At 46.7% G+C, this 24,526-nt stretch overlaps 1 protein-coding gene across 2 annotated transcripts in view; it reads left to right on the top strand.

Moving 5' to 3' along the window:
- The window catches only part of PRRX1 (paired related homeobox 1), a 70,280-nt gene that overhangs the window by 27,352 nt on the left and 18,402 nt on the right, over positions 1-24,526 (top strand). The window lies entirely within an intron of this gene.

Raw genomic sequence — 24,526 nt, forward strand, 5'->3', positions numbered from 1 at the left:
TTTTTCTCTCTCCCTTCCCTTCTCTTCTCTCTAAAAATAAATCCTTTAAAAATATAAATGTATTGAAATGACATTGATTAGTAGGACCATATAGGTTTCGAATGCACATTTCTATGATACATGATCTGTATATTGCATTGTGTGCCTAATTTAATCAACAGTTCTGATTAAATTCTTAATTTGAAAGGTTTCACTCAAGAGAAGAGCCTTAAAAATTCCAATAAATGGGGTGAGTAAGCCTGCTGGCACTCCTTCCTTCCTTCACTATTAAGTTAAATATCAGAATTCAGCTGCCTTTCTAGGATGAGGTTAAAGGGTAACCTTCCATTGTTATTAAGTATAATGTTACATTTTCATAAGCATGATGACCTAACATTATTATTAAGTTGCTGTGTTACAAGTATTAGATGAAAAATTAAAGCTGTGTTTTTAATCAGGTCACTAGTATTCTCTTATTAAAGAGTCAGATTTGTCTTAGTTGTAGAATCATTTTTTTTTCAAGGTAAGAAATTATGATGTACAATTACTGAGGATTGAAATGGGCCCAACAGACAGCCTTCGTGGAACTTAACCCCCTCTCTCTCCCCACCCCTGCCCCCCACACATGATCTATCTTGCATTTTTTTACATCTGGGGCTATTGGAATTTTTTTTAGCATCGGAAAGGCTTACCTTCTGCAGAAAGCCCTTGACCCCGAGGCACCTTGGAAAATTTTAGGAGCTGGCCTAATCCCATATATATTCCAGGCGAATTCTGACAGCCTTATTGTTTTTCGTCATTAAGCAATCCTGGAGCTTTTCCTGAATAGCCAAGCATATTAACAGCGGCATCTTGGTTCAGGTCCAACCCAGCCTTCAATTTACTCCACTTAGCTAGTCGCTGCATTCTTGCCTACTCCTCCTGTGACCTGGGTCGGGCCGGGACACCGCTGTGTGCTGCTAATAATTGTAGCGTTCTCAAGAGGCAGAAGTGATAGAAAAGCCAAATACCATGGTTTTGTTATTATTACTAATCACAGGGCTCTCCCTCAAGGGAATAAAGGTGAGAAGAGATGAATTAGCATTGATAAATGACTTGCAAAATAGAATATGCTGTAGAAAGGTCCTAAATAGTACTAAAAAAAAAGTGGAGACAGCATGCAAATGTGATTAAGGAGGTGGGGTTAGAGGGCAAAGCTGGAAGATGGGTGCACCTAGGGTCAGCGTGGACATGGTCCGGGGTGTTGCAATGTCCTGAGCACGCCGATCTCAGAGGTGAGCTCTCGGGAAGCAGGATATTCGATACAGTGGAGCGGCCTTCCCTGCAGAGGGGAGGCCAGGAGAGGCCAGGAGAGACCACCAGTGGGCTTTCTCTCTGGGCTGCAGTCCTCTCTCCCCCTCTCTCCAACCCCCACTAAACTCCACAGTTCACCGTTGCAAACAATGTGAAAATCTGCGTTGCTAGGTAAACCTTCTCAGCCAGACTCTCAGAAGGAAAACTTACAGGAATGAGAAATGTGACGCTGCACATAGTAGGACGGAGGAGTGGCAACGGGGTCGACGGGGCAATTTATTACTTGCAATTTCTTGGAAATTGAAGAAAAATGATAGGGAACTCAAATCCCAAATTGGACTAAATGTGGAGATGAGACCAGGGATCAAGGAAAATCAATTCTCTCAGAAAGTTGATGTTATCGGAGGAAGGCAGGAATTGGTAACTAAGCAATGAGTCTACAGCAGTATAAAACTCAGGTGGGCCCTGACCGGGGGGTTCAGTTGGTTGGAGCATCCTCTTCCAGTACACCAAAAGGTTATGGGTTCAATCCCTAGTCAGGGCATGTACCTAAGTTGCGAGTTCAATACCCCTGTTGGGGTGTATATGGGAGGCAACTGATCTCTCTCTCTCTCTCTCTAATCAATAGACATGTCTTCAGGTAAGGATTAAAAAAAATCTCAGGTGAGGTTTTGCCCACCAAGTTAAATGGTTGGGAGGAGCCATTCCATCTTATGTACAGAGGATGGCTAATTTCCATGTGTCTGCCGGTGAGAAGTACGAATAGTGTTGCTCACCACACAGAGATTCCACAGGCAGGGTTTTGGTTTTCCAAAGCACTGGGGGCGCTCTAGCACAACGGTCCACTACCCTGAAGGAGCTTGTTACCACTGACCTTGGTTTCCAGGTGCGAGGGTGTCCGACTCCCAGGTGCAAACATACCAAATCGTCAGCGCCCCAAACCTTCCAACTTGTCACTCTGTTTCTCTTTTCTGTTGGTTCAAGTACCTGCCAACACATGAAACAGTAGAAATGTTGAGTCAATTTTTTAATGAATTTAGGGAAAAAATAGTAGCCCACAGCGTCATTGAGTTCAGGGTTGAAAGACAGCTTCGAAGTGGTCTTTCAAACCCGCCCCGGGGTCTGGACTTCCTGCTCCCACATTCCCGGCAGCTGGAACCCAGGCTCGCGGAGAGACGCTCACACGCAGGGGGTACACCGTCTCGAGGGACAGCTGCTTCTCTCGAGGGGTGGGAGTTATCTTTATAAAATGGAGCTGAAAACCCTGTGTACGTGTGTGCCAATGTGCGTGTTTAATACACGTGCCCATTAGGGGAGGCCTAGTCCTCCTGTAACCGCATGTTCTTATTCGAACGCTAGTCACGTGAGCTAGGAGAAGTGTATATATTTATGGAGAAAATAAGAATTTTGGAACAGTACTTGAAATCTGGGAAATGTGCCCGCCCTATTTACCATTGCATTCTGAAAGCATATTTATGCTTTTAGTGCCAAGCCCATCTTTTTACTGATTCAGGGACTTCTTCTATTTCACAATGCAGGTGGGCTGTCAATAAAGCTTTACTCATTTTTGTTCCCTTTTCCTGTAGTCCTGGAGTCTAATGAGTAACAGCTGTGCTCATGTATTCCTATAGATACAAGTTAAAGTACGATAGCATCTAAGGATTTTTCGATGTAAGAAGAACAACGCCTGCAGGAACTAAGGGGCAGCTAAACGCATCAGCCCTTCCACCTTGTCATTCAGCCTCTTCAGGAAGTAAATTAGGGAGCTGGCAGAATCCTGGCTTTGGGGGCACCGCCCAGACGCTCTGACCTTACATGCAATTGTAAGAACTTGTGATGGAAGGGTCCAGTTCACACAACGGGTTGTCCCCGGGGGGTCTGATTTGCCCCACGTCTGATATTAGAATGACTCAATGTGATAACTGCACCCGGTGGACAATTAGAGCTGGAAGGGGCTAGAGGGGGTGTCCTTTGGAACCTATTTGCAAAATGAGGAAACCAAGGCAATGTGCACGAGACTGGCCAGCTGGTTGCACAGCTGCGATGAGAACGTGAGCTCCAGTCGCGCTCCCAGTGCCGCCCACCCCTGTTCTCTCAGCCCTGCGCTGTGGTGGCCACATCAAGATGCTGCAGAAACACTGTGCACCTAATAGTCAGCTGCTCTCCCTCCGCCCCCTTCTTTTTCGCAAAGCCTGTAAGGAATGCATCTGACCCTCACATCACCTGTCTGTTCGCACATCCCGCAAGGTCATTCTTTCACCCTGGGACTCTGTACACATGTGACATTCGTGGTCACAGCTGGAGAGAGGCGGGCATTTCCTTCTCCAGCGTCAGGACCGAAGCCTTTATTCGGCTGGCTGTGCACGGGTTCTCTGCACTTGGACAAGCCAACCCATCACTTACATTTCCTAGTCGTTCAAATCACTTCTTAGTCAACAAGAGACGGATAAAAGTCATGAACACCCTCTTTTCCCCAACCTACCTGCCCCATCCTCTCTTTCACTCTTGGTTTCTGAGTACTCTTTTTTGGTTCTGTCCTCCAGGGCCTCTGCTAGAACCTCCGTTGAAGTAGCAGCACAGCCTAGAGTGACCTAGGATGACTTTTCTGGGACCGTCCAGGCATTCCACGTCAGGAAATAAAACACAGACACACCTGCCTCTAGCCTGGGGCACTTGAGTTTCCTCTCACTGTCGTAAAACCCAGCACGAAAGAGACACAGAGAGGACCGACAGCCCCCCCCCCCCCCCCCCCGGCTCTGGTCACTCACCCAGGGCGCCAGGTAGGCAGGAGCCAAGGACAGAGTGACGCATGAAACCCCAGGGTCTAGGGCAGGAAGACATGCTTGTCTGTGGCTCTTTGGAAACTCAGTGGGGGTTACTCCCACACTGAAGCAGTGGTGGTGAACGTGTCATTAGCTGTGAGCAGTGGTGACATGTCACAGAAAAAGAGGCCACCGTGGATCTCAGATTCATGCTTTACGCCTCGCGTCACCTGCCTCCCAGTGCGCAGCGCCTGGAGGGAAATGTAGCACTGCGTGGCAACAGTTAGGAAAAGATAACATGAGGTGGGGCGGGCGGGCCCCAGGGGATGTGGTGAGGACTTGCCAAGCCATTAGAAGTCCTTTACAAGGAAAATGACCTCACCCGGTGACTCTTATGAATCCAAATTTTCCAGTTAAGAAAGAGCAAAGAGCACATTTTGCCATTTGCACCAGAGATTAGTATCTCTTTACTTAAATGCAAATTACTTTAAAAGCTAGGAAAACCTATAAAAATTTTAAATGTTCCACACCGGGGAATTAAACTGAGAGTCTTTGTCAAATAAAGCGAATTCTGGGAGATCTGCTTCTCGGACTTCCCTTGCATCTCAGCGCAGCCTCTCCCCGAGGAAGGAAGCTGTAAAGTTCTCACGGGGGAGTGAGCGGTCCCTGCTCTGTAAAACTCCCTGGGCCTGGAGGCAGGAACGCGCTGATTTAGCTCGGCTCACTCCTCCACCAGCTAATCTGGAGCGCCAGTAAAAGGAGATTATTTTTGGACTGAGAATCTGCCTGGCACATTCTTTGAACCTAAGAGAGCTAAATAAAGCTTTGCCAACTCCTGTAACTTTGGGAGGAGGTCACCCGCAAGCGATAGCCCTGTGAACTCAGCAGACCCAGTGTGCTGGAACATTCTCTGATTTGGAGAGATGGGAGCCTCCTCCATGAATAGACCCACCTACACTCGCATTAACGCACATGGGCATGCACACACATGCACACACTCATCGGCGAGCAGGAAGGCAAACACAGAGGCCTAGAAGCTAAATACGCTGTGCCTTCCTGAAACCTGTGTGACTTCGTTAACCAGTGTTGCCCCAATCACGTCGATAAAAAGACAAGAAAGAGGGAGTCCGTGGTGGCATGCCAACTCGTTTCCCTTCCAGTCACTCGATCTCTCTGAACTTGAGTGACTTTCTGGGAAAATGGGAACACTTGTCCCCCCTCCCCGCCGTGGGTTATCGTATTGGAAGGGAGAAAGTTTACATATTCAAAATCACCTTCCAAGTATAATAGTGTAGTTTTGATTTTTCCCCTTGCTCGTGAATTTTCTACTTTTTGTTCTCAGAAATAATGTAAGACAAGCTCATCAGAGAAAGTTAGAAAGGAGTCTAGAAAAACAGGAAGGGCAAAATCCCCCGTTCTTGCACCTCTCACAGAGGAACACTCCTGCCACTTTGATTTATTCCGTCAGGTCTTTTCCTGCTCAGTCTCGTTTAATACAGTTAAGAATATACTGTATGTACAACGTGCATTCATATACATGGAGACACATATCCACAGGTGTTCTCTCATATCATTAAAAAGCCTTTATAAAACGTAACTTTTAACAACACCTCTGCCCCATCACCTTTCTCAGCACTACAGCCAGTGTTACCGTCATCGCTTACAGAACCTTGCAGAAGCGGTATCCACGGGGTTGTCATTTTGCTTCGTTCTCATGAAAGATGTTTGTATACAGCCAGTAAACCCAAAATGTTGGAAGGGACTAATAATATTCATCTGTGGGCCTCTGAGAAAAACCCCAGGACCATTTACACTAATTTAACTGGCAGCAAGGTGGCAATAAAACAGATGATGACAGATGATGCTTACTTCTTTGAAAAGTTAAAGCTAAATATGTACATACACACGTATATGTGTGTGTATATGTGTGTATATACACATACACATACATATAGAGAGAGACAGAGAGAGAAGTCTCATCACTTATATGATCACTTTAAAATACTTCTTTGAAATTTTACTTTCATGTCTGGAAAACAAAGCATCTCTTTGTTTCCCCGTTCCAAAGGAATGAAATCCCTTAAAGATGGGCTAAGGCCTCAGAGGCGCGAGCAAATGCTTCCTCCAGAGCACACAGGCACCATTCAGGGCCGGGCGGGGGTTTCACAATCACAGGACAAGCCTTTGGCTTATTAAAATCACTATTTTTCTGACCATTTAGCCTCTAAATGAAGCAGCTGAGAGGAATAAGACCGTACTATTTCTTCAGCTTTCAGAAATCAATCTCGTAATTTCCATTTCCATCAACAGAGCACATTCAGAGCGGAGTTGGGGGCAAAGTTGCCGCCAACTTGATGCGGACAAGGATTCTTAAGCAACGGCTTTCACGGCCAAGGCCTCTCTCTGCGGAAAGCTTGCTGGTCTACCAGCCGCTGTGAGCCCAGGTGGACGGAGGGCCAGCACTGGTGATGGAAGGGTCGGCCTGCACAGGGGAAGAGGGTGGGTGAAGAAGAATGGAGGGGGTCCCCAGAGAAGGGGCTCCAGGCTGTTAACGTTCTAGTCCACGCCCAGAGAGGCCCGCTGGCCGCCAAGGCGGTTGTTACCCTGTGCACGGCATGGATGGTCTGTAATCCTTTGTCAGGGTAATTGACGGTGAAGTCTGAACTTTTGCAGCTAATGATAAATAGGGCTTTTAAAGGTTGTAATTTCTTGTTTAACTGATGCCAGTTGCAAATACTTTGTGCTGAGGAATAATTCCTCGGTGCCAAATAAAATACAGTGGAAGTCTGTGGTGTGTTTTTCAGCGTATTGTTAGTCACAGCTTGCCTGACAGAGTACTTTCTGTGCGGGAGATAAATGCTCAGGCCCCCTGGCTGCCAAGTGTACTACAGAAAGGACTTTTCTGGTGGAAAAAGCCTGCCTGTTTCTCCAGCAAACATTAATACAATTTTTTATGTTGTACTCAGAATTTGTATTCTTTCACAAAACTCTCAAAGAGGTCCATGTTTAGTTTCTTGACATGCAAGGTAGTTTTTGAGTTTTTAAAGGTCTCCCTTCTCTCTCTATTCCATTCTGGGGCTCTGGTCCCAGGTAAATGCCGAGGAGGGGGACCCCGGTCAGTTCACAGAAACCTGTGCAGAGAGCAATGGGTCTGGGGAGGGAGGCCAGGAGGGTCTGTCCACTTTAAGTCTGAAGGGGACATTATACGAAGGGGCTGGAGGAGGCCAACAGGGAGAAATGAGGGTTCCTGCAGGCTCTGAAAGCGGCAGGCTGGCCTGGATTTGAGCTGGGATGACTGCCTGTGAGAAGGCAACAAGGTGACAGAGAAATACAATGGGAAATACCGGCTGGGCTCAAAGTCCAAATGGATGTGTTTCCAGAGGTTTTGTATATAGGTAATTATACTTTAAATGTACCAGCAGAGCTAGCAATTTAAAAATATCCTAAGGTTGGTTTTTTAGCCCTAGCTAGTATTATGTTTTTGGAAATTTTCATTTTTTGCAAATCAAGTTGGTTAAAGTGAGGCTCCCCAGAGCCGGGAAAGTTTGGTCAAGAGCCTTTGGCAGGTGAATGACTGCAGGTTCCTGACAGAGGGGTGCACGGGCCCTGTGGGTGTGTGTCTGACCCATTTGGCAAGCCCTTCAGAGCTCTCCCATAGGCTAAACATAGTTTCCTTTCCCACGTGCTGAATTTGCACTTTGTATCTTTAGTTCCCTGGATACACAGATACTTCCTAGATTGAAAGAAAGATGACCAGGAGGGTTAAAAACAGGCCCAGACAGCGGGAGAGTGGGAGATGATAAACAAGGGATACTAGCGCGGGGGGGGGGTTTGAAGCACCCGTGAGGCCCCAGGCATCCTGACCATTAAACATAGCAGGCAGGGCCACATTTTTAGCATTGACCTCCAAGTCTAAGCATTGCCGTTTGTCTCATGCCCAGCCAAAAACCAAGCTCCGTGCAATTACTGGGGTGCTATCTGAAAGGCACAACTGCTCTCAGCACCCACGACCCTGCTGAAAAAATTCATTCCTGACTCCTCTGCATGAAAGGATAAAGTCCAAGTGCATGCTGTAAGAGGCCCTTCACCATCTGGCCTCGCTTTCCCCATGGCTTCGTCTTTCCTCTCTTCTCAAAGCTCCCAAATGCTCAGCTGTGGCAACACAGGAGAGTCAAGATCATATCACTGAGCAGCCCTGTGTTCTTGAGTCATCTATGTCTCCGAACCTTTAAAATTACCACGACGGTGTGCTCCCACGGGGCTGGAGGGAGGAATTCACAAGGCGAAAACCCCTCCTGGCAAAAAGTAATTCTGTTTTCTACCACTCTGCTCCATCCATCACAAACAATCTTTTCCCCCGGTCAAAATGTACGATTTGGTCCTTCAAGATCCAGTACAATGAGGTCTTCCTTTTCTGTGACTCTTTTCTGCCGTATTAAAATACAACCGATCCCTCCTTTGTGCCATGACTTTACAATGTTTGCCCTCATTACTTTCCTTAGCTCATTTTGTTGGAAGCTACGTATTCACATGCCTGGTTTTCTCACTGAATGGTGAGCTCCTGGGGAAGGTGGAGACCATCGCCCTTCCATGCTCACCAGCCTGTAGGTGTTCAACAAACCTATTATATGAATGGAAAGAAAACACAAGGCTGGAGACCCGAACCGATTCGTCATTGCAACTTCATTTGAAGTCCATGGTTTAAAGGCTCATCCAAGCCTTGGGTGTGAACTCAGTTAATCTGTGGGCATCTGACTAGTCCTTGTCAACTCAGGCCAAATGCTTTGCTTGCTGTGTTCAAGAATTACACATTACCCTTCCCTGGGTGGTTGGCTCAGTGGAGTGAGTGCTGGCTTGTAAACCAAAGGGTCGCTGGTTCCATTCCCAGTCTAGGGCACATGCATGGGTTGCAGGCCAGATCCCCAGTAGGGGGCGTATGATAAACAACCACACATTGGTGTTTCTCTCCTTCTCATTCTCCCTCCCTTCCTCTCTCTAAAAATAAATAAATAAAATCTTGAAAAGAACAAAAGAATGACACATTTGTCAGATCCGCCCATGGAGCTGGGTGTGTGTAAAGAGCAGACAAATATAGTTTCCAACACAAAAGGACTAAAAACAACAAGAACTGCCCAACTTCATTTCTTAATAGGACTCACCAGTTCCTTACATTGAGGTGCTGGCCCATGTTCATGTCAGAGAGAGTGAATTTTGACTTGTTTTCTCATGTTTTCCATTGCTCTATCACATAAGCACCCTCCAAAGGGTAAACAGATGAATTTAAATTCCATTTTGATAGCACTTGAGGCAAAAACAGTATAATATGGCTCTTCCATAGTGGCAACTGTAGAGTATTTTAAACAGCTCAGGGATTCCAGAGAATTCCGCAGCTTGGGGTTGCGGCGGCTCAGTGACCTAGGAGACTGAGCGTGTCAGGCGGGCGTGCCGGCCTGCGCTGCGTCAGACTGGTGTCCCCGCCCCTTCTGGGGGCGTCTGCTAGCTCATTGATCCGGAGGAGAACAGGAATGTGTTGCAGGCTGTAAGTCCAGGTCTCAAATTTTATTTTATTTTTTTGCCAAATCGAATGCTCAGAAGCATTTCTCTGAATGAAACACCTGACGTGAAAATCCCACGAATGCAATTCCATCACATCAAGGATTTGGTCTAGTTACCTATTTCAATAGCTGGGTTAAAATTATACCCAACATGCTCCCGCAAATTCCTATGTACTTTTAAAAGTTCTCTCATTTTTTAATAGTTTTAGGAAGGGAAGTTCATGACCTCTGCACTTTGTCAACCCCTGGTTCCCTGAAAGGCAAGACAGTGAAGCTTTGCGGAATTTGGGCTCAGCAGCCCCACGGCCAGGAGCCACACGCCGGCTGTGGGCCTCGGCTGCCCAGCCTCAGCCTCCTGTCTCCCCTGCATCCCAGGGGTGGCAGTCACATGGCCTGGGACGGCAGTGGAATACGAAATAAATACCTAAGGGTGGGTCCTGGCAGATAGTAAGTCCTCAGAATTGTCTGTTTTACTAAGAAATGTTCGTGAAGGACTTACTGGGGAAATCACATCGACTTAACATCACATTAGAAGGAAAGTATTAAGAAAAGTACAAAATACTGTCTCTGCCTTCACAGAGCGATGACGTTATATAATAATTATATAACCACACAATTAAAATCATATAACAGAAGTCTATAATCATTATCTAATAATGTCTTATTTATATGAATAGTGTTTTTAGAAAATAAGGTTTTTACCAAACTTTATCTGTACTTCACAACAACCCTATAAAACATCTACGCTTTTTTTTCATTTGTTAGTAAAGAAACTGGAGCTTAGGAAGGATGTGTGAGTTTGCTGGCAGTGAGGGACAGACAGGGGACTCCTCCAGGGCTCTGTCACCTACTTGGCTCATTTTCAGTTCACACCAGTCTCTCCCTCTGAGCAGCTACTGAGACAGAAATACATGGAAAACAGCGAAGATAACATGAGCGCATACAACAATGTGCTCGGTTGTATAAACCAAGCACTTGAGGCGATTAGAGTTGAGAGAATAATTAATGTGGTCTAGAGAAGTTGGGAAAAGTAGAATAAAATTTTAATTAAAAGTAAAATGCTACTAAGCACCGGTTTCCCCATATGTTAAATCAGATAAATGTTGCCTCCCTTATTTTGCTGAACTGTATTACATTATTAATACTTTTTTGGTTAAAATGATATTAAGTGCTCTTTTCGTCCTCCACAAAGACCTTTGGAATATAAATGGAATAGCATATGTGAGGTGTTTTATGATCTTTGGAAGAAAGGCACCACAGAAAGGCAGCCTCTTGGCCCTCAGAACTTATGAACTCAATTACATTGTCTCTGACTAATGGAATTCAGTTCCCTCCATCTGCGCTGACTATAAAGTAGGGAACATGGGTTTCTCGTTCTTTTCCTGAGGTTCAAAAATCTCTAGGCTGTGGTTAACGTTTGGCTTGAAACCACTAAAAACACACACCAAATATTCATCATATCCAAAGGTTAAGTAGGGTCCGCAAGATGTAGCTGATTTATTGGCCATCGGTCACTGCCGTCATCATGCAGGACTGGATGCTAACTTGCTTCTCAGCTGTGCTGTCTCCATGAAGGAACCTGGAGGAGCAGGGCAGACCTTGGAAAGTCCGGGCATACATCTTCCTGTCTCCTGTCCTGTCCTCCCACAAGGGATGGTCTTGGAGAAGCTCACCTTTGGGATGTCTTTGTTGCAATGAATGGTAGAGAGATGTGCCCCAGCAGATCTGAAGCCTGTGTCTAATGGACTACCCACCAAACTTCTCTTAATCTATAATATTAAGACTTTCTCTCTCAGTCTGGGGAATACATTGTTTTTCTGGATGCTCTCCTTTTGGAAGAGGCCTCAGCTTGGAATCTAACGAACAGGCTTAGACTCTGTTGTTACTGGACCCTTGGTAACATGATTTTTCCAGGCCTGACAAGAGGCTGCTTTTGTGGACGGACCCGTAAAACTGACCCAGCAGCTTTGCTCTGGACTTTGAGGCGTATACTACAACGTCTTGCACATCACTGCAGTCCTAGCGGGAAGGCAGCAGTGTGTGAGCGCTCAGAGTTCGATGGAAAACCACCCTTAGCCATCCATCTTTCATGGCCCCTCTCCTTCTCTTTTTGGCCACTTCTCCTCTTCCGTGTCCGCTTTGTGCTGCAACTTAAGACCTCAGTGACACAGCACGGCACAACTTGGTTGTACCAACCAGCACAACTTGGCCATCGGCTTCACTTGGATCTTTATACTCTCGGCCTTGGTTTATTTAAATGTTAAACATCTGAAGTATCTATTGAAAACACTTTTTTTGTTGTTTACAGTTGACTCCAGCTGGCACTGATATGCCATGAGCCATTGTCGGGGAGCTCCTACCTAGAAACTAATGTGTCAGAGTGAGTTAGCAGATACAGCTGGCATGGGACTAGGTGATGATGACACATCCTAGCACTTTTTGTGGGCTCTAGAGAACACCCAAACGAGTACACTGTCTCCCAGTTCCACGGGCTGGCCTTTTCCACGGCGGGCGACTGGGTTGGCTTCCAGTTCTCATGTTTACAGCATTGCCGAAGTTGAACCCAGGAGTCTCTGAGCTGAGTCACGGGTACACGCACATGTACACCCATGCCACATGCATGCTCGCACGCACGGACATTTTAGGAGAAATATGTCCCCCATCTTTAAACATTAGATTATTTTGAAATTCCAGCACTTTATAAAAGTGTTTCATTTGTACCGTCTTCCCATTGTTTGAATACCTGCTAATTCTTGACATTTTCTTTAAAAATTATCTAAAAGAAAATAAGCATCCATGCAACATAGAAATAACCTTGATATCCACAAAGATAATTGGTAATGTTAGTTCAAACATCAAGAACACTGCAGATTTGACTACAGAAATAACCATGGAATTGTATAATATCTACTTAATCCATTATTAAATCCATGTATTCCAAAATGAGAAATGACGAGTAAGTAAATATATTATTTTCTGCTATATCCCTCTTTGAGTGCACAAATTTATTCATTGGTCAAGCATTTAAAGAGGATTTTATGACTGAAAATCAGAAAAAGTTATTAAAAACAGTCCAACACCATGCCCTGTTTGACAGCATTAGGAATGAAAATCCAGATAGGCAAAGTTATATTCCTGAAATGGAATGACATCACTGGGGGGAAATCCCATGACTTTTTAGGGCCAGACAGAGCGAGAGCCCAGGTTGTCTGACCTCCAATCCACCGGAGTTTGTTTTTCTCCCCACCATTAAATAAAGTTGTCTTTGTAATAAAACTCTATGAAACAATTTTTATGAACATCGGATTGCTGAAAACATGGGAAAGGAAATGAAATCACTATTCTGCAAATCTGATCTGTAGCCTATGACAAATGAGAGAGAATCTCTGATATAAAAACTGTGTTCTCCCAAGTGAATGAAGCACACTGACAACACCCGGTGACCTCCCAGGCTCCATGGCCACCACAGCTAAGTGCCCCGTCGGCTTTCAGAGGAGCTGCTGGTGGCGCTCAAGCGGGAAGTCTCCAGGGATGAAAATCACAACCTCCCTCTAGCCAAGGAGACAGCCCCCAAACTAACAGACCTGTAGTAGGAAAGAGGTTTGACCATGCTGTCAAGGGGAAGGTTTGACTACTACCCCTAGAAAACCTTTGTATGGAAATAACCAAATAAAGGGAAGGACCCGGCGGAGGTCTTCAAAATACATCTGAGTAGCTCCAAGAGGGCGGATTTCCTTTGAGGTAATTCTCTCTTTGGTGAGATAAAAAAAATTTCAAACCCCAACTTACATGTCCCCACATTTGCCCAAATCAGTTACCACGTACTTTAACAAATTTATGGCAACATTGTGTTTATAAAATCTGGCTACTACTTCTACCTACACACCGAATCCATAGGTTTTCACAAGTCCCCTGAGTGTGCACAAGATCGTGTATTCCTAAGACACTTTGTTTCAAGGTGCTCACCTCCAGGGAGTTGGCCAGACCCCTGAACCCTGGGCCACATTACACAGGGTCGTGGAGGAAGAGGCGAAATCAGAAGGCTGGCAGACGCTAGCACTCCCAACGGCTGGGGAACGTGGGAAGTGGAGTCACACACTAGCTTGTCCCAGTGTGCTCTTCCTCCCTGTTGAACACATTACCACCAATGTCCTTTCTTGAAAGCCATCTAAAAGTTGGGGAGAATTTAAAATAGTGGGCATCTGAGAAAAGACGCAAGAATGTGGAGGGAAGAACACTTGGATTGGCACTGGAGGCAAGTTAAGAAACAGAGGTGAAGGAAAAGAACGGTTTAGGCAGTGACTGAAAGTCCTTGTTCCTATCTTGACTTAGCTTTTGTAGTTCAGTCCTCTTTTTAATCAGTAAAACTTGTTGGGTCTCTCCTCCGCCCCACCTTCTTCCTGTTGTGAGTGGAGCAGGATGAGTTCTTCTTGCCAAGTTTCAGATGACAGGGAGTTGGAAGCGGGGGCCACAGCGGGCGTCACAGTGACACACAGATTACTCACAGGTCCCCACTGCAGTCAGTCACCTACTAACAAGGAGCCCTTTAGGGCTGCTCGGCAACAGCAGGCATGATTCAGTGGAATAAGATTATTCCACATGGATTTTTGGGTGTTTTGCCCAAAAACATTTTTTCTCATATAACCTTAGTGCATCATCTTCCTTACTATTTAAAATAGTCACATATCCCTGGAGAGGAAATCACCATGTAATTAAGGTTTAGGTGTGGCTGACAGCCTGTAATGCTCCCGTATGTCAGAGAATGGATTCACCAGGCTTTTGCCTGAGCCCCTTTGCCAGTAAAAGGGGCTAGAAGACACAGAGACTAGCAATGACTAACTAGAAGAAAATATGATCTGAAGCTAAACATATAACTTTGGAACATAAATAACTGTACTAGGTCACATCTAAACTGTCAATAATTCCACACGTGGCATCATTATCAAAGTCAAAGATGTCTTGCGTGCTACTAACATTCTTAGTTCACCTGCCTTCCAGGCTTACCTTCTCACTGGGGAGATGATGACTGATGAAAAGTGGCGCCCAAGGGCATGAGAGGCCTGGGTACCACCTGCCTCTGGCACCTGCATGAGTCTCAGAAGGACTGTGGTGGGTCTTTAGAGCAGGAACACCCATGTGCTGAGACTTTACAAGAAGGCAGCTCTGAAAGGACCGCCAGGTTTGGTGGCTGAGTGTGAAGTGACCAGGGTGGGGACCACAGGCATTTCCCCTAAGCACAGTTCACACGTTTGTTTCGTCCTTCACAGAAAGGGGCCTGAAGTAGGCCAGGCACTAGTGCTAGATACCGGATGAGACCATTAACAAGTCAGGAAAGGTTCCTGCCCTCATGAAGCGCACGGTCTCGTGTGAGACAGTGCCAACAACTACAGATTCACACGCGTTATCAAGCAGGGGTTCAGCTGCTGGGAGAAGAGTGAGGGGAAGGCTACTTCTGGTTGGGGATCAAAAAAGGTCCCCGTGAGGAGCTGCCAGGTCACCTGACCCAGAGCAGGGGAAGGAGCCACCAATACCAGGAGCCTGTGGATGGGGTGAGGCCTAGGATGTGCTGCGTGGCAAAAAGAGACAAGGACAAAGAGGAATATTCAAGTGAAAGACGAGGAAAATGTGTTTTTGTCACCACCACCAGCAGCACAAGGAGACAGGGTGACTAGAGCAACAAGTCACGGTGCAGCTGAGAAATGGTTGCTGGGCTTCAAGTAGGAGAGAGAGGTGTCTGCTGGCCGTGACTTCCGACCTACCGCCCGCTGTGGCATCTCTGACCCCCCTCTGGCCCACTGCTCCTCTGAGGGCCACCACGTCTACCGGAATGCCTCTTCTCTGTCGCTGCATTGCTTCTCCAGTGCCTGTGACTTCATCCCCCAAATCAGTGATAAAGTCCCCTGAAGGTGGACTGCAGGTAAGGTTTCTCTGGGTTTCTCAGAGCACCTACTTGCTTGGCATATAGAAGATACTCAATAGGTATTTGTTCAAATGAATGAATAAGGTGTTAGAGAGAAGGTGTGAAGCTCAAGATTGAGTGTGACCTTTGTTTGTGGCATTAGCCTACAGTGGTTGACACAAACAAGGCCACTGTCACTCAACCCATGGTTGGAAGGTCAAGGCCAGTAGAAGAAGGAAAAGAAAGGGCAGTTATTCCCATTTCTGTTTAGGACATTTAAAAGTTAGCATGACTGTCTCTTAGAAACCTCTCTGGCATCCTCCTTCTTTGGACTGTGCTTTAGGTAAACTAATTGAAAATAAAGATTCGTATTAATTTCCATTTGGAGCCATCCCTGCAGAGCGCTCTGGGCACGGGGGAGCAGGCCACTCACCAAACTGTCTCCAGGCCTGTGTCATTAGGGTATAGTTCTCATCAGATGTATTTTCTAGCCAAAGGCTTTCCAGGACAAAGACAAAAACAAAACAGAGCAAAACCAAAAACATAGCAACGGAAGGGCACAATTCAGTCATTTCACTAAACAAATAATTATTGAATGTTTTCTCTCCCAAACAATAAAGCAGTCCCCATGCCCATGACACTGGGTTTGAGAGAGATCTCAGTCCCCTACCCTAGCCCAACCTGTCACTTCTGCCAGTCAGTTCGCAGTGGCTCAGCCTCACCAATTTGGTCTGTAATCTTTCTGAATCAGAACCTGAGCATCCTGATGGCCAACCGAAGCTCTTTCCACCATTGTTCCTCAATAGAATTTAAAGTAAAATACAAGAAAACATGTATACCTAGTCACTACACCTTTCAAACCGTGTATCATATTTATCTTAGAGCAAACCATTTTACAGACAAGAGAGTTGAAACCTGGAGATGTCACAGGGTGGCATATCCCCAAATGTGTCCAGCTTTCAACCACTGTTGACACTTTGGCTTTCTTTATTCTTGAAAGAGAATTTAAGTTTCCTTTCACTTAAACATTATTTTGAAAGACCAAGCTTCTTATGTTGATTGTTTTAGCACATTTCTGTTTTCTTTTTTTTAAAAGATTTTATTTATTTTCAGAGAAAAGGGAAGGGAGGGGGAAAGAGAAGAGAAACATCGACAAGAGAGAGAAACATCAATCAGTTGCCTCTCATACGCACCCCAACCAAGGACCCAACCAAGGACCAAACCTGCAACCCCAGCATGTGCCCTGCCTGGGAATCGAACCAGCAACCTTTTGCTTTGCAAGACAATGCCCAACCCACTGAGCCACACCAGCCAGGACACATTTCTGTCTTCATGTTAGTTTGCTGTGAAAGACTGGAGAAACACCTGAGAGGGCCTTAAATTTCCTCTTTACCCTTCTCATCTCCTTCTCACAGTGTTACAGAATTACCCTCGGCTCCACCTCTCCTTGTGATAAAAAGCCAATTTTCTGTCCCCTGTGGCATTCTCTGCTACAGGCGTTCTGTCCTCTTAGCTCGAGATGAGGAAGTTTAAGGACACACAGTCATGCTTCTGTTGGCGAGTGTTCCGATGCCTGCTTGTCTTCGTGTTCAAGCAGGAGAGTCCTGTTCTGTCCCTAGCAGCCTTCCAATTAATGAGTAAGCACAGCTTACTCATTAGTTACACTCATCTCCTTTGTCGCTATCTGGTTTCAGTTTTCTTTTGTTTTTGTTTTTGTTTTAAATCTGGTTTTTATCAGATTTTTCCTGAGGACATTAAAATTTATTACTTAGGAAATGAATCATTAAAAAATGACTGAGGGCAGTTGTCTCCTGTGAAGACAGCGAATCCACTGCGAATGCCGAGACTGATGTTACGTCTTTACAAAACGACAACAGCCTCACCAGAAAGGAACACGCCGCCGGAGGAAGATGGCCCCAGACGGCTCACCCTGAGCTCCGCGTGCAGTCTGAGTCAAAGCTCGGCCTTCCCAGTCGACCACACACCTGGAACACGGCACGTTCAGAGAGCTTTTAAACTCTCGGTCGGAACACACTTTTCCCAGAACTTTGCCTTCCTGGGTTTCTTTTTATCCCTTTGGAATGTATCAACGCACTCTGACATTCAGGGGGAAAAACAACTCACTGAGCAAATACTGAGTAATATGACCCAACTTTTGTATTTTTTTAGACATGTGGCAACCAAATTAGTCAGCCAACGGCAAATAGGCTGAAAAATCATTCAGTTTTCATAGCCTAGTGTTAGCCCTTGGCCTTCTTCCTTTTTCCTGCCTTTAAAAAAAAACAAAACTTATTTCTCATGAGATTAATTGTTCGAGGCACCAATTGCTTACCTGTTCTCAAGTGCTAGAATCTGCCTGATTTCTGAATGTTTCTTTTCAAAACCTAAATTGAGAAAGAAAAATTGGCTTGTCAGAAAGCCAGGAATTGACTAGCAAAGTGTTCCAAATGGGGCTTTTTGGACAAACTTCCAGGCATGATATCCATGTACAATTTTCCATGTCTCAGTTCTCAATTTTAAAGTCTTTTCCCCCCCATTTTAAGCTCCCCAGATATCAGTTATGCTCTCCATCAAAACTAAGTCACAGCAACATATTTGAATGGCCATCCTGTTTTCTCCTGGCCGTGCTGTGGTAGAAATCTTAGTGAATACTTAAACCCCAACACTGCAAACAGAAAGACAAGGAACAAAAGACTTCACATGTCCATGTCCAAGGGGGAAATTGTAGCACCACTGACCAAACGCCCAGGACAACGTGTCAGACTATCTGCCTGCGATGTGTTCGTCAAATTTTCAAATGTTACTGTCTCAAAAGCAGAAGCTCGGAGTAGGGAAGTGTCTCGCCCCAGACCCCACAGTGAAGCAGGCAGCTGGGGCGGCAGGCAAACCCGGCTGTTTTGACTTCGAAGCCAGTTAAAACTTCCCACTCTGTTCTACTGCGTCCCCTCCCCAATTACAGTTCAGCTGGGTCTGATGCAAACATTCTTATTTTCCACTTTTTTTGACATCCAGAAGTGATTTGAAAAATGAGTCAATAAGTGATTCAGCCACAGGGAAATTGGGAGTAAGTTACATATCTAAAGCCAGAATTTTGTTTATCAAAAAGAGAAGGTATTCTGTTCAGTCACTGAACTCCTATAATAATCACCTCAATATATGAACATTTCTGATTTTTTAAGGTTTTATGTATTTATTTTAGGAGAGAGGGAAAGGGAGGGAGAAAGAGAGGAAGAGATTCATAGCAGTGTGAGAGATACATCGACTGGTTGCCTTTTGCACACCCCCAACTGGGTACCTGGCCTGTAACCCAGGCATGTGCCCAGACTGGGAATCAAACTGGTGACCTTCTGGTTTGTAGGCTAGTGCTCAACCCACGGAGGCACACCAGCCAGAGATGAATATTTCTGGTTATTAATTCATATTTCCTGAGCATTGCTAAGAGCTTCATTAAGTTCAGACACAGACTTTGTCTCTGAAGTTACTGTCTAAAATAGACTCAGAATCACAGGGAAAATGCCAGCGCGTGGAAGATGGTCAGTGCACCCCTGGAAGAGAGCAGGGGCTCCTACAGAGAACAGAGTGAGAGGCACAACGGGGGTGTTGGATGGCCTGTGGGTTCTGGTTAGACAAATGTCTTAAGAGTGTTGAAGGGGCTACGGCGGCATGGACTGTGTTGACATCTTGGGTCCTGGAGAGGTGGCAGGCGATGTGAGAGGAAGTCAAAAAGGAACCAGAGTGACTGCACTCTGCCACCTCACACGCCTCGGCGCCTCCTGTTCCAGAGGAGGGGCGGCTATGCTGGGCTCCCCTTGGAGAGGGGTCTGCACGGAACTGCTCCAGCTCTCGGCATGTTTCTGGGCGAAACCATTCAACATACTGCCGTCACACACTTTTTAGAGCACTGTGTTCTCCTGAGAGAATAAGTGCCCCAAATCACATTTCAGGTGTTGCAATGCTATTTTATAAGGTTTAGGACCAATACTAGACTAAAGCCCAACCATATCTAGGCCGAGTTGACAGTAAAAAGAAAAAAAAGCATCTGCACATGGAAGACCACCCTGGAGCAGGCAGGGTCTGGCCGCGGTAACGTGACCACGTACCCCAGGTTGACAACAGCTGTATAGCTGGGCATTTGTACAGGTGGGGACCTGGCCCCCTTTGACAGATGCTGGGGTTCGGTGGTGGAGGATGCCGGGGACGCTGTAGAGAAGGCGTGGGCGTGCCGCTCACCTGGGCTTCGTGCACTGTGGCGCACTGAGCTTGGTCTGTGCTGCAAGTCAGCCCCGTTGGGCAACCCTGTGTTGCTCACCGGGGCCCCTATTAAAAGGACACTGTTCTCACTGTAACTGGAACTCAGTGCAACGGAAGAAACGCCAGTGGCTGCTGCGGCTCCATCTCGCTGCTTTTCATAGGCCTTGCAATAAAAGCTAAAACAGTTTTTAGTGGCTTTTGCAATTATACCTTCCTTCAATTTTCTTAAGGTTACAGGGCCTGAACCACACAAATCCCATTAAAGTAAGTAGTTGTTGTGCAATGTAGGGCCTTTGAAAACATTCTTCCAAGCCCATAAAATGACCAGCGGGCTGCCCTTCAGATCTGCTTGGCTTCCATGTTTCCAACCAAAATGCAGGCAACCAGCTTTGATGTGGTGGTTGGTTTCTGCTACTGAAGCTGGCGTTTTACCTTCTTGCATCAGAATTCTGCCAAATTGATGTGACTTGGGCACGTAAAACGCATTTCTCTTCAGATTTCATTCCTAAAATATGTTTTTGCTGTACCTTGAAATTACACTTGGCGTCTCGATGTGGACTGGCCAGGGCCCCTCCCACAGGGCAGAGAGCAGAGGAGGGCCAGTGTCCTGAGCACCAAGGGCTGCCCATGGGCGAGTCCTGTTAGGTTTCTGAGCAGGGATCAGGGCTTGCTGCCCGGTCCTCCATCCACAGGATGGCGTTGTCTTCTCCACCAACGCCGGTGGCCCCAAGTAGAGTCCAGAGGGAGCCAAGGTCAGAGCTAGTGCCCCCTTCCACCTGTGATCCAAGGCACCATGGCACCTTTCCCAGGACACAGGGCTTCTTCCCGGGGGAAGTGCCTCATGCGCATGCTCACACCCTGTTCCACTGAAAAGCGTCTCTTTCCCCTGGCTGTTCCTGTTTGCTTCAACCCGGCCTTGATCGAGAGCTGCTTTTCTGGGAAGGAATAGAAATAAAGGACCGACTCCTCATTTGTAAAGGGATTAGAAGCTCCCCAGTTTCACCCACCTCTAGGTCTGATGACTAACGTATTTGAAAAAAGAAACATGGTAAAGGAGTTCCCCCTCTCCCCACCCCAGTAAAATTATCCACATACGAAAGATAGTGTTAGCCTAAGTATTTGCTATACATCGTTAAAGAGAATGACTGGAATTTAGAAATCATTCAGATGAATCACCAAGGTTCTGTAGGAGTACCTGATTGCATTGAGGTGACCCGACATTTACACAGAAAGAACCGAACCCAAATTTCAACCATGTGTTTGATTCTCTGTTAAAGTACATACAGAAATTTAGAGAACGGAGTCATCAGCAAGGTTTCAGAGAGGAGGTAAGATCTGAGAGGCATCTCGGAAACGGACTCTGAACGGGGTGCTGAAATGAAGGAGAGTGCCCCCAGGGGTGTGGGGAGAAGGTGGGCTGTGCGGCTGTGCTGGGAAGCCCCCTCGCGCACCCAGCGGAGGCCACTGGAAAGGGAAATTCAAGGACACCCAAAGCAGCTATTCCAGATGAGAGTGGTTGCATTTTTAAATGGCTCTCCTCGTAGGAAGGACAACCTGTGATACACATGGACTCTCTCAGCCACGTCACGTAACTCCGATGGGAAAACCCATCTTTCCCGTGGGATTTCCCAGGGTGGTGCTTCCTGTTTACGTCGCCCGTGCTCCACTGCTCCGATCTCGCACAGCATGTGCCCTGTCATCTGCTCCTGACAGTGGGGTGGCATCAGGGGTCCCTCCTCAGCCACACCTTGTATTGTGGTTTGGGCAAATCACTTTATTCTTCTAGGTCTCATTCGCCGCATCCATCAAATAACAAAGTTAAATTTGACAATGTTCCTGGTTTCATTTGGTGCTAACCTTTTATAACTCGTGATTCCACCTGGTTAATTAAGGTCATTGTGCTTGTTTTTATTAGAATGCTTGTTGGTAACTTCATACTTGCAATTCACTGTCATCCATGAAGTCTGTACGCACCTTGGCTTTGGAGCACTGTGATCTTGGTCAAACTGCATCCGTGTCCCCGAGCTTGTCCTGCAGCTCAGCGAGTCCCACCCACTTCAGGATCCCAAAGAATGAGACGCTTCCTGATGTCCCGTTGGACTTCAGCATCCTTGAAGAGCGTGTCTCAAAAGCAGCCTTCACTGTAGCCATTTTCACAGTAAAAAATCACCTTCTGGCAACAGTAACAATACACTGCTCTGTCTCCCTTTCATTCAGTCTAGAATCGGAAGCGCTCATCACAGGTCCTTCCAGTACCCCCATTCATGAGCCGCTATAGTGTGTCCATCCCCTCTCCAGCTGCGGAGACTGTGCTGGGCCTGTGCTTGTGTGTTTGTGGGGGAAACTGGGGACTCACGTTCGGTGACTGTGAGCAAAGACAGACACGCCGAGGGCTGTCGCTCAAGCTGTCACTGTTCCTTCCTGCCTCTTTCTGTTCTACTCACTCTCTGAAGGACACTGGCCAGACCCAGTCTCCCCAGACCCCTGTCCCTTGTGTGTCTCTTCTCGCCTTCAACATGATCTGGGCTGGTGTTTCCATTTGTTAAAAACAGTAAGAACATTCACTGGGAAACTCTTGCCGCAACGGTCTCAGGTCACAGCTATTTATTCCCTGTCAGACACTGTAATTCCCCACTCCCTTGACTCCCACACCAGGGGAGCCTGTGGGTGGCGGTGGACAGGCAGTGGGATTCGAGTGAGTGGTGGGAGGTGCCAAAGAACTGCCGAGAGATTCTGTAGCGGGTTGTAGAGCTAAGGACAGAACATAAAATACTCTTGTTCACGGTCATGGTCACAGTTAGGCAGCCCATGAAGAATCAGGCTTACACAACAGCACAGAGGGTCAAGACTTTGTGGTTATTCCAGAAAAAGCAAATCATGACATCGACTCAATAAGGGATTTCCTTTATATGATTAAAAATAATAGCCTACTGTCTAATTGTTCTCAGTCTGGGGTAGGTATGGAAGCTAAGGATGTTGTACAGATTTCTGTCTAATGGGAGCATGAAGTGGTGGTGTTGTTAAGGCCTGGATGACCCAGAGGGGCCTGAAGAACAAGACATACAGAGCTGTAGATAAGAAATTGGGGAAAGAGAATGGAAATACCAGGGATGACTTCAAACATGCAAATAGGTACTCAGAGGTGATGGATCCTAGGTACCTGCCCTCTAGCGTTGGTGTTGTAAACGAATATCACCAATAACTAAACAGTATAATCAGGGACACCTTGGCCTGATTATTCCAGGCCTTGAGAGATTCCAGAAAGCATGATAATCAAACTGGCTCCATTCTCAAGACACCACCCATCTGACCCTGTTATTGAGTGTCACAGCGGTGCCTTCGAAGCCGAGCTCCTGGCGGAGGCACAACAGAGCCGTGCAAGGCTGGACCTCAACCCGCCGTGGACCTGAGAGAGTGGCTGCCGAGGGCTTCTGAGCTCTCGGATGTGGTTGAGACCATACAGGTTTTTGGGTTTTTGTTTCTACAGAAAAAGTGTTTAAAGACGAGCAATGTTACCCATTTTCCCTGAAAACAAATTCAACCATCACTTAGACATCTAGATGCTTTAAGGAATGGACCATCTCTAGTCCAAGCTCCAAGGGCATCCTGGTGAGGCAGCCTCTCAAGAGGAAAGGGTCTGTCATCAAAAAGACCCAGAAGCCTCCGTTGTTGGGCACTGAAAAGCCTGGGTGAGGAGCTCTGGGGCCTCAGCTGCACTTGGGGTGCACACCCGGATCTAGAACATGCCCTTGACCTGCAATAAGGATAATGTTAGGGCTCAGGTGGTGCCAGTTGTGTTAGGACCTTGTGACTGGTACTCATGGAGTGCACATGTGTTGTGCTCATGGTCAGAGAGGACCAGAAGATGTCCCATGTTGGAAAAGTAGCTGAGAGCTACCTGTTGAGTGTGGAGCAAACGGCCATCTCTCCATCCTCTCTCACCCCTTGTAGTTCTCTTTGGGCCAATATCTGCAGGGAGAGAGAGATGCTAGAAGTGTACATCCATGTCACCAGGCTGCGCATGTGACTTGGGCCTCAGCAGCTGGTTCTGTAAACCTTGGCTGCTCAGGCTCGGCGGTGGTGTGGGCTTCAGGTGACAGAGTGACGGAGTGTCAGCAGAGCTGGTATTCTGCTCAGCTCACGCCTCCACCATTCCTGGGCTGAGTGGGCATGGCAGGACCCTCTGACTGCTGTATATGGGCTGCATGACCAGCTGGCCAGCTGTACTTTCTGGGAAAATTCAGAGAAAATCAGGGAGGGAAGTGGACAGGTAAAAACTTGGGGTCATGATTCTCTGAGTGACCCTAAGGTCCCGTGCCCTAGAACTCAGTGTTGGGGTGAAACCGTGTCAGAGGTCTTGTTCCCTGTTCTTGAGTTCTCACAGGGTGACAGGGTGAGCCCCAGGCCAGGGTGGATGGTGCTATAAGAACAGCCCTGATCCAGGCTGAGGCCCAGGCATCAGCACAGAGCCTTCAGCAAATGCAGGAGAACGCCCGGCACTACAGAAATCTCTCCCATCGGTGTGGAGGTGCTTTCCCTCCATGAGTCTGCATGGGTGTTTGGGTGGGTGTGTGGCGGAGAGGGAGCGAGGGGATAGCTGGTCTCCTCAGTTACGAAGCAGTATGAATGAACATGCTCTTGTCTGAGACAAATAAGGTCCAAAGCAACCCACTCTTCCTCCCCCAGCTCTAGAGAAGCCCAGAGAGCATGGGTGGCAGCAAAATTGTCCTTCAGCCTCTTTGACAAAACAGCTTCATGGAGCACAAAGGAAATGTCCCCTGGATGGC

This window comes from Sturnira hondurensis, unplaced genomic scaffold, assembly GCF_014824575.4.
Source record: "Sturnira hondurensis isolate 20B ecotype Veracruz unplaced genomic scaffold, ASM1482457v3 Scaffold0022215, whole genome shotgun sequence".
Taxonomy (NCBI): Eukaryota; Metazoa; Chordata; class Mammalia; order Chiroptera; family Phyllostomidae; genus Sturnira; species Sturnira hondurensis.